Source organism: Cricetulus griseus, chromosome 2, assembly GCF_003668045.3.
Source record: "Cricetulus griseus strain 17A/GY chromosome 2, alternate assembly CriGri-PICRH-1.0, whole genome shotgun sequence".
NCBI classification, from domain to species: Eukaryota; Metazoa; Chordata; class Mammalia; order Rodentia; family Cricetidae; genus Cricetulus; species Cricetulus griseus.
In genome coordinates, this window is record NC_048595.1 from 219,416,926 (window position 1) to 219,426,232 (window position 9,307).

Sequence of the window (9,307 nt, forward strand, 5' to 3'; positions counted from 1 at the left end):
TAATAGAGAAAATGAACATGTTAATATATTATTTCCAAAGAAAATAATTTGAAATTATTACATTATTTTCTTTGAAAAACAAAAAGATTTACTATAGACTTACATGGGGGAAATCAATAGACAAAATTAAGAAGCAGCATGTCCGTGTATGAATTTAAAAGGTACTTGTTCTATTATGGACCTTGTTGGAGTATTTTTAGGATTTGATGGAAAGAATGTTCAAGGGGAAGCTTTTCGCACTTCCTTCCCCTTGAGCTTACACTGAGAGGATAGAGATGTTACTAAGAGGAAGTGCTAAAGAAGCAAACCACAAAGTCAAATCTTCTGTAAATAAAAATGATTATTTCTTTAAGATACTTGAAGAGACTAGAGATGTGTGAATGACTAATGACCTCTACTATTGTATAGGAATCCATTTGAAATCATGATTCTCACTGGAATTAAAATTAATTTTGATGCCTACTCAAAATAAATTAAGAAACAAATAACTATATATAAAGAAATTATAATTATATACACTTCCATGCTCCAAAAACAAACGCTGTAACACACAGTTATGAGTCCTTACTGTCTTTTATTGATGAAAATAGATACCTGCATAAGTCTAAGAACTATAAAAAATGCATTCTAAAATGATATGGATTTTGAGAGGGTGATTGGTCTGGTAGAAAAATTAAAACACAAGATGACAAAAAAAATTCAATGGAAAATTAAACTATGATCCTATCACAAAACTATGTTGTGCTTTTTCTGTTTAGTATAATACTTCAAATACCCTATTTTTCAATGAAAATTCCTTCAGTAGTTTCAAGATATTCTGTTTATATATGTAACATTTAATTGCCACTAGTTGATTATTTCTAATAGCAGGATGTTTCTAATTATTTACTTAGAAACTCATGTTATACTAAGTTCTACATGCTTATAACTTGGTTTATAACATGCATATTTCAGTAATAAAGTTGCCTAAAAGCATAATAAATGAATTAATGTTCACAAATATCTTCAATATTTCAATATATTACCTAATTATTTTTAAAAGATAATTGAAGCTTATTTACACGTCTAAGGGTGCTGTGACAATATCACTGTGCTGTAATCAGTATCACTAGATTGTAAAAATATGTATGGTACAATTCAGTTGTAGGATACAAAAGCCGTAAGTTGGTCCTGAACCAGAAGCTCCCTTCCTGCTAACTAGCTTTTATATATCTAAGGAGAGTTATATAGGCTGCTGTGGGAAGATAGACATCATTGGTCTTATTCAGCTATCAGACAAGATGTGCCTACTGCTGTAATGGTGGCGCAGCTGTAATATGGGCAACCAACTACATTCTGTTTGGACTTAAGGCCAGTTTTGCTGAAGAAAAATTATGCTAGGTACTATAGAGCTAGTCAAAAGCCCATTCTGGGAATATCATAGGCCCTAAGTAGAAATCAACTACTGATGATTTTCTGTAAATAGATATATAGTCACTCTTCCTGCTTAGTTAAACAAATTGACTAATGTTGCTTATAGCTTTGGTCAGAGAAGCTTCTTTTTGCAGTGAGTGGTGGTTAGGACAAAAATGCATTATAGGCAAAAATGATGATAGTAAGTGCCTATTGTAACCAACACTAAATGGGACATCTCTATTAGCCTTTTAAAGGTCAGTGGAAATTGCAGAAGAGAAAGGAAGAAAGAATATAAGAACAAAAACTGGGAAAATATTCTTAAACACTCTCTTTTAGATATGGCATAGCTGTTGTATCCAGACATTCACAGCTGTAATGGTTCCATGTTCTAAACTTGTTCTATGTGAGGCCTGTCATCATAGATAGTGGGGGGCTTGTGGGGCCCTATATAACTCCCAAAAGGCTTATTGCAGTTAATTGTTGACAAGGAGGGGAAATCATAGATCTTAACTGTATAGTCATTATAAATTTCCCTAGGTCAAGTAAATAACCCCATCACCCTTGCTTCTGAAAGAAATTTTAATTACAAACTGTGATAATATGATGTATATAACGGGCTTCTCCAAGGTTTTGGTAATGCCATTTTTATCAGAGGGTGTAAGTATCTCCTAGATTCCATCCATAGAATAGAAGAATCAGTATGCTTTCCTTCAATATCATTTCATTTGTCTGTGTTATGATTTTTTGAACTTAATAGAGAAGTCATGTGGCTATATATTTTGACATTGGAGAAAGCATAGACAGAAAACAAAACATGACAAAACTCCTTGCTGTAAGTATAGTTGTCTAGTTTTACAAATTACTTGAATTATCTGAGACATGAGAAATAGTCTAAATATCATTACATCTTTCTGGGAGCTGATGGTGTTAATTTATGAGGTGGGAAATGCATGGCTGGGCAGTAATTTGTTTAAAACAGTCTTTGAAAGAGTTATTTCTATTTTCTATGCTGTGAATGTCAACATTTTCTTATCTTCTCAAGTTTTCTGCAGGGAAATTTAAGATATTACATGAAAGTTTTTGATCAGCAACACATTCAATTACATGTATGAAACTACCATAACTTAAAGACAGTTAATGTTTCTCTTGTAAAAAGAATTCCACATCTATACAGATGTTGAAATTTGCTTAGATACTAATCATTCAAGGCAGGGAATTAAAAACTATGTTGCCTTAACCAGGTCTATCTGGTCAGGCATTTTGCCAAGTTTTATTAGAAAATAGACAACCTCATTCATGCAATCATTGTGAGTGTGTGTGTGTGTGTGTGTGTGTGTGTGTGTGTGTGTGTGTGTGTGTGTGTTTCACCCTAGGAGGTCCAGATGGAGTACTTATGGAAGAAAGGACAGATCCTACAAAACCTCACATACTTACCATCTAGGTCAACACAAAAGGAAAAGCCAAGGGCAAATGCTTTATATTGTCTATCCTAGTTTTTGTTCCCATTGCTTTGATAAATGGCCTTAACAAAAGTAAGTTAGAAGAAGGAGGGTTTATCTTAGCTCACAATTCCAGTCATTACAAGAGGGAGTCACAGTGACAGAAAGTTTGAGAGATGGCCATGGCAAATTCACCAGGTAAGAATGTAGAGAATGAATGCTTGTATGCCTCTACTCTGTGCTCACTTTCTACTCTTACATACTTCGGGTTCCAAATGCAGGAAATGGTGCTGCCTACAATGGGTCAGTCTTCCTACATCTTCTAGCATAATGAAGACAATGTCTCTCAACCAACCCACAGACCAACCAGTTTACACATTACTTCACTGAGACTGCCTTTGCAGATTCTTCTCAATTATATCAAGTTGAGAATTAAAATTAACATCACAAGGTCTCTGAGATCCCTTCACTTTACCCACAAATTTGTAAGATGTCAGTTAGGCCTGTTACATACCATCATGGAAAGTAATGAAGTGGGGAAAATGGACTGATACAAGTATATCTGTCCTTTGTATTTCAGAAAAGGAAAATTCTCCTCAGAATATGTCAGTTCTCACTCATGCCTTAACTAAGTCATATATTAGTTATTATGCCATAACTAAGTCATATATTGCTCTGAGGTCCAGGAAAACCTCAAGGGTGAGCATCTATATTGTTAACTAATCGGAGAGAGTTGAGATTTTTTTGTTGGCCCATCACAGGCCATTATTAATTTTATAGAAAAAAATCTTGTTGTATATTACATTTTGGCTTCTTATTCAATTTCCCCCTTTCCTGCCTAATTATGAACTATCAAGATCAAAGGCAAAAATCTAATATATTCTAATTGGTAGGCACAAAATCACATTTTCTTGCTGTTTTCAGTATTGTTAACTAATCTGTGGAGGTGTCTGTTGCAAATTCAGTTACAGTCCTTGAATTAGCATTAGCCAAAAATATTTATATCTCCAAATTATGGTAACTTGGCATATTGACTTTTTAGGCTTAACAGACCAGTTAATAAAGTACATTAGTAAAGAAAAAAATGTTCCTGGAATTCTGGCTCAGGAAAGGGGAGACTGCTGGTTCTGCACGTTGAAGTCACTTTGCTCACCACTCACTACTGGCCAGCATCTGGAGCACTGCTTTGCCGGCTAAGGGCATACAGATTGGAGGAGCCATGTGAGAGCAAGTTTTCTTGGTTTCCTTTCAGACTCATTTAGCTGATGATGGAGAAAAAACAGGGAACTCAGAAAATGTTATCAGTCCCAGACAGTGGTTGTGTTAAAGGAACCATGAGAAGACATACAAGGGGAGCTAGGATTAGAACAATTTTATTCCAACTGAATGCCACAGGGAAAAAAAATTATGAATCCAAACCATGACCCAAAGATACAACTAAGACACCAGACTGCCACTGAAATCACTTCATTGCAAAGAGTCCATACAACAAAAAAGGCAGGGAATGAGATGGTGTTATTCTTCCTAGCTGAGAAAGAACAAAGTGTCAACACTGTTGTCAACCATTGACTGACAAGTAATAAGGAAACGCTTCTCCATTCATGCTGGGATAGAAAAAAAGATGGTAGAGTACTGACTTTTATCACTGTTCAGCAGTCTTGAAGCTACCTATCTTAGCAGTGCCACAGGAAACTGCAAAATCAGCAAAAAAAATAATCCTTATACCTATGCTTCTCGAAATCACTATAACATCAGGAGAGACCTACAGAGAAAGTGTCCATTCCCTCCATTTCCTGCAATGACAACAGTCATCCCTCCCTTATCGTTACTGTAGACCAAGTGGGGAAAAGGAGCATCTATTCTCAATCAATAAAATCCCTCAAATAACAGTCTTCCCCTGTTATAGATGCCTAGAACAGGCTGCCAGGTTAGAGCCAATCACAGTATAATCTGTGAAAATGACCAATAGTTTTGGAATTTCATTCCAATATCAAAACCAAAATAAAACCCACAAGAATATCACAATCTGAATGAGGCAGCCAATCAGCAGATAGCAACAGCAAGATCAATTAGTTTATTAATTACCCATTAAGTGTATGGTTTTTTGCTGTTTTGGCAGCTGTAATAAAAATGCTTCAATGATCATTTAAATTATAATTCTCACAAATAAACAAATGGAATGTTTTCAAAAGCATGTACAAACATTAAGAGGAAACAACTAAAAACATTAGAACTTAAAAGGACAGTATTAGAGCACTTAATTGATGGAATCAATAATAAGATTAGAAAGGGCAGGAAAGAATTTGTGAACTGGAAGGTAGAAGAAAAGGAATGTTTTCGACAAATAAAACTTATTCAGGGAAAATTTAAAACCTATACTTTGCAACCAATCAAGTAATCTGACATTTGTACTATTTGACTCTCAGGAAAGGAGGAAGGAGCTATGTTTTTTTTTAAATTCAAGTAAATATTGTCTAAAATTCCTGAATTTGGCAAAAAATCACAGTGACAAAGTAAAATTGCAAATTTAAGGATCTGAGTTTACCTCCAAAAAGATAAACCAAGAAATACAAACCACAGTACTCCATACTCAATTGCAGAAAGAAAAAGAAATAGTGTTTGAATATCTAGAAAAAAAATTTGGAAGTAAAAATTCGACAAAGCAAAAATCAAAATCCCCACACATTTCTCGACAGGAAATAAAAAGAGAAGAAGAAAATGAAAAAAAAATATTTTCAAGAATTGAATCAATCAATAATCCATTAACCAAGGATTTTATTGCCAGAAAAACATTTAAAATGTAATCAAAATAAACATTCTTATAAGAAGGGAAAAAGAATTCTTCACTGGCAGTCCTTCCTTAGAAGAATAGTTCCAGAAGTCCTCCAATAACCAACAAATAGTATAAAAACAAAAAGACTTGGAACACCAAAAAATGCCCTATATTACTTTCTATTGGTGTGATAAACATCATGCCGAAAGCATCTTGGGGGAGGAAAGGGTTTACTTCATCTTTTTTTATGGAAAATAATTAAATAGAGAAACAATAAATGCATTCTTTACATACATCCAGCTTCCAGCAAGGAGGATGTTCCATTTTGCCCTAAGGAGGCAGTTAAGGGCAGAATGATTAGAAATCACCAAGTCTCTGTCTTTAGAAATAACCCCCCCCCCACACACACACACACAAGAAACCCTCACCACTTGTGGTTTGGGGTTATCTGATGCAGAACAGCTTCCTTGCTCCTTATTCAAATATCAGCCTTCAACACAAAAATTTGAAACAAGATAATTATAAGCTGTGGAAGTACCCATGGCTTAATAGGACAGAAGGGAAGACCCAGGCCCAGCCAAGCCCCAGCTATAGCACAGGGCCCACTATATGGCTAGTGTGGCATATCCCCCCCCCCCGCCCCAAAGAGGGCTGCAAGTAGGAGGGATGAGGACCCCTCTTCCATGCCAAGGCAGGGGCAAGCCTGGAATTCTCACATGTGCCCCACCCCTACAAAGGACAGGACTTTCATGCATGAAGGATTGTCGTAAGTACTGAAAGGATGGCAGGTGTGTGCTCCCAGGAAGACTGGAGAGTTCTGCAGGGCTGAGTACATACTGTAGGGCAGGTAGTCCCTGAGGGGTATTGGAGTGTCCATTCCAGTGCAAGAAGGGAGTGGGGTTTGAATAAAGGCTTCCAGGAAGGGCTGGCCCAAGTATGACAGCTGCCTGGAAGCAGGGAAAGAACAGAAGTGCTAGGCATGGGTGGCGCATGCCTTTAATCCCAGCACTCGGAAGGCAGAGACAGGCAGATCTTTGTGAGTTCGAAGCCAGCCTGGTCTCCAGAGTGAGTGCCAGTATAGGCTCCAAAGCTACACAGAGAAACCCTGTCTCGAAAAAAACAAATAACAAAACAAAACCCCAAAACCAACCAACCAACCAACCAAACAAACAGAAGTGCCCCGAAGAGGCATGATATCCTCTCTGCAGAGCAAAACACACAGTGTGGTGATGTCCTGAAGCCAGCAGGCTTAGGCCAGCAGTCACCTAATAACAAAGTCATATTAAAGTAATTCTCCCAGAGATTAGTACACGCGGCACAGTACACTGGCCACCATGTCCTCCGGGGGTGGAGAATGTTCAGAGGAACACTGGGAACTAGGATGTGGCCATCTTGGAGGTGTTCATCCAGGAAGGTCCCAGGTGCACAGGTGTGAACCTGGGTTGGTACATAGCTTCTCCCTAGGCCTGTGTTCCATCCGTGTGAACCTGGGTTGGTGCATAGCTTCTCCCTAGGCCTGTGTTCCATCCGCTAATCCTTCCGTTGTTACTGTAATGTGCAAGAGCTACGAACAGACTCCTCCGACAGCCCCTCTTTGTCCAGTGTCTCAGCTTCCCAGTGAGATTCCCTTATCTTGATCTGCTCTTTCAGGTATTCAGCTCGAGCCATGAGGTTTTGAACCTCTGTGTGAAGGAGCTCCTGCCTTCGGCCTGGGGCTTCTGCTGCCAAAAGCAGCAGCAGCTCCCCGAGGCTGTGCTGGTACAGGTCCAGGGCATCCTGCTTCTTGCCAGCTTCTTCCTCTTTGGCCATGGCAGCTGAGGCCACTTCTAGGGCAGCAAGGAGGCGGGGCTTGTCGCGGGCCATCTCTCGCCTGATTGGAGGAGGAGACAATGGCTTTGAGCTCCTCTGCCCGGGACACATATTGTGCCACCTTTGCCTTAATTGCCTCTTTCCACTGGTTATCCACTTCGTAGTGCAGGGCGGGTACAAAGAAGTCCAGGGCCTTGCAGTACAGTGACAGGGCTGCAGCAGTGTCCCCCTCCTGGTCCTTCTTCACAGCCTCCACCACAAGGGCTGTTGCTCGTGCCAGGCTCTCCCCACTGGGCATGTGCTCCAGGTCCACCCAGGGGTGGGCAAAGAAGTCCTGCAAGGAGATTCGACGGCTGGGGTCCCACTCTAGAAGCCGCTGCAGCAGGTCTCGGCAGTCTAAGGAGAGTTGGGGCCAAAGTGGGAGCTCAATAACCCGATTGCTTCGAATCTTTTCTTTTAGCTCTGAGAATGATCTGGAGGCAAAAGGGGCTTCCCAAAGAGGGCTTCATACAGGATGACCCCCGTAGACCAGAGGTCCACACGAGCATCATTCTGCCGCTGACACACCATCTCAGGAGCCATGTAGAGTGGGGAGCCACGAAGCACATGTTTCTCGTCCCATGGGGACATGTGCTGTGCAAAGCCAAAGTCTGCTAGTTTCAGATGGGGCTTCTCCAAAGAGCTCAGCAGAATGTTCTGTGGCTTCAGATCCAGGTGAGAGATGTTTCGTTCATGCAGGGACTTCAGGGCACTAGCCAGCTGCTGCATGAAAACGCGAGCCATCTTCTCAGGCAGGATCCTGCGGGTATGGATGAAGTGAAACAGGTCACCCCCTGCGCAGAACTCCATAAGGTAGATATTGTCATTGTCCCACTGGAAGTCTTTCAGCTGTACAATATGGGGGTGCCGAATGCCCTTGAGGATCTCAATCTCAGTCAGGAGGTTTCCCACAGACTCCTTGTTGAGACTTTTCTTGGCCACGCATTATTTGGTTACCACCTCCCGAGTATCCTTCTTGGCCTAGGCCTTGTACACCGTGGCGTACATGCCACTGCCCAGGTGCTCGGTAAGAATGAAACCGTCCAGCCGAGGAAGACCCCAGCCGGGCCCAGCCATCCTGCACCCGCCGCCAGGTGCTTCCTGGTTCGGGGCGCAGGTCGGTTTACTTCGTCTTACATTGAGTTTCCAACACATCACTGAGGAAAGCCAAGGGGGGAACTCAGGGTAGAATGACATAGGCAGCCACCTGGAGTCAGGAAGTGAAGAAGAGAGAAGGGAAAGTTCCTTACTGTCTTGCTTCTCCTGACTTGCTCAGCTATTTTTCTTACACAGCCAGGACATTAGGTGCAATACCACCAACTGTGTGTATGGTCCCTCCACAATTACGGAATGAGAAAATGCCCCTACAAACAAGTCCACAGGCCACTGGGAATGAGGCAGTTATTCAATTGCTTTCCTTTCTCCCTTTCTGAAAAGCAGCAGAGAAACATGTGCTATACAAGAAGAAATATAAGCAATTTGTTATTTCCCAACTCTATAGTGGCTTCCTCCTTCGAGATATCTCCCTCATTACTCTCCCCCAACTTGGCCATCTGCATTCCTCATGTTCACATTCCCCATGCTCTCCCGTCTACGCCCACCTCTCAGTTTACCCAGGAAATCTCAACTATTTCCCCTTCTAGGGCCCTCCATATGTGTCTCTATTAGGGCTCCCTTTTTAACTAGAGTCTTTAGGGTTGTGGATTGTAGCCTGATTATCCTTTGTTTTACAGCTAATATCCACTTATTAGTGAGTACATACTGTGTTTGTGTTTCTGGGATTCGGGATTACCTAACTCAGGATAGTTTTTTGTTTGTTTCTTGTTTTGTTTTGTTTCTAGTTCAATCAATT

At 40.5% G+C, this 9,307-nt stretch overlaps 1 pseudogene; it reads right to left on the reverse strand.

The window, feature by feature from the left end:
• Positions 1-6,862: 6,862 nt before the first annotated feature.
• Positions 6,863-8,532, reverse strand: LOC113834546 (annotated as a pseudogene).
• Positions 8,533-9,307: the final 775 nt, after the last annotated feature.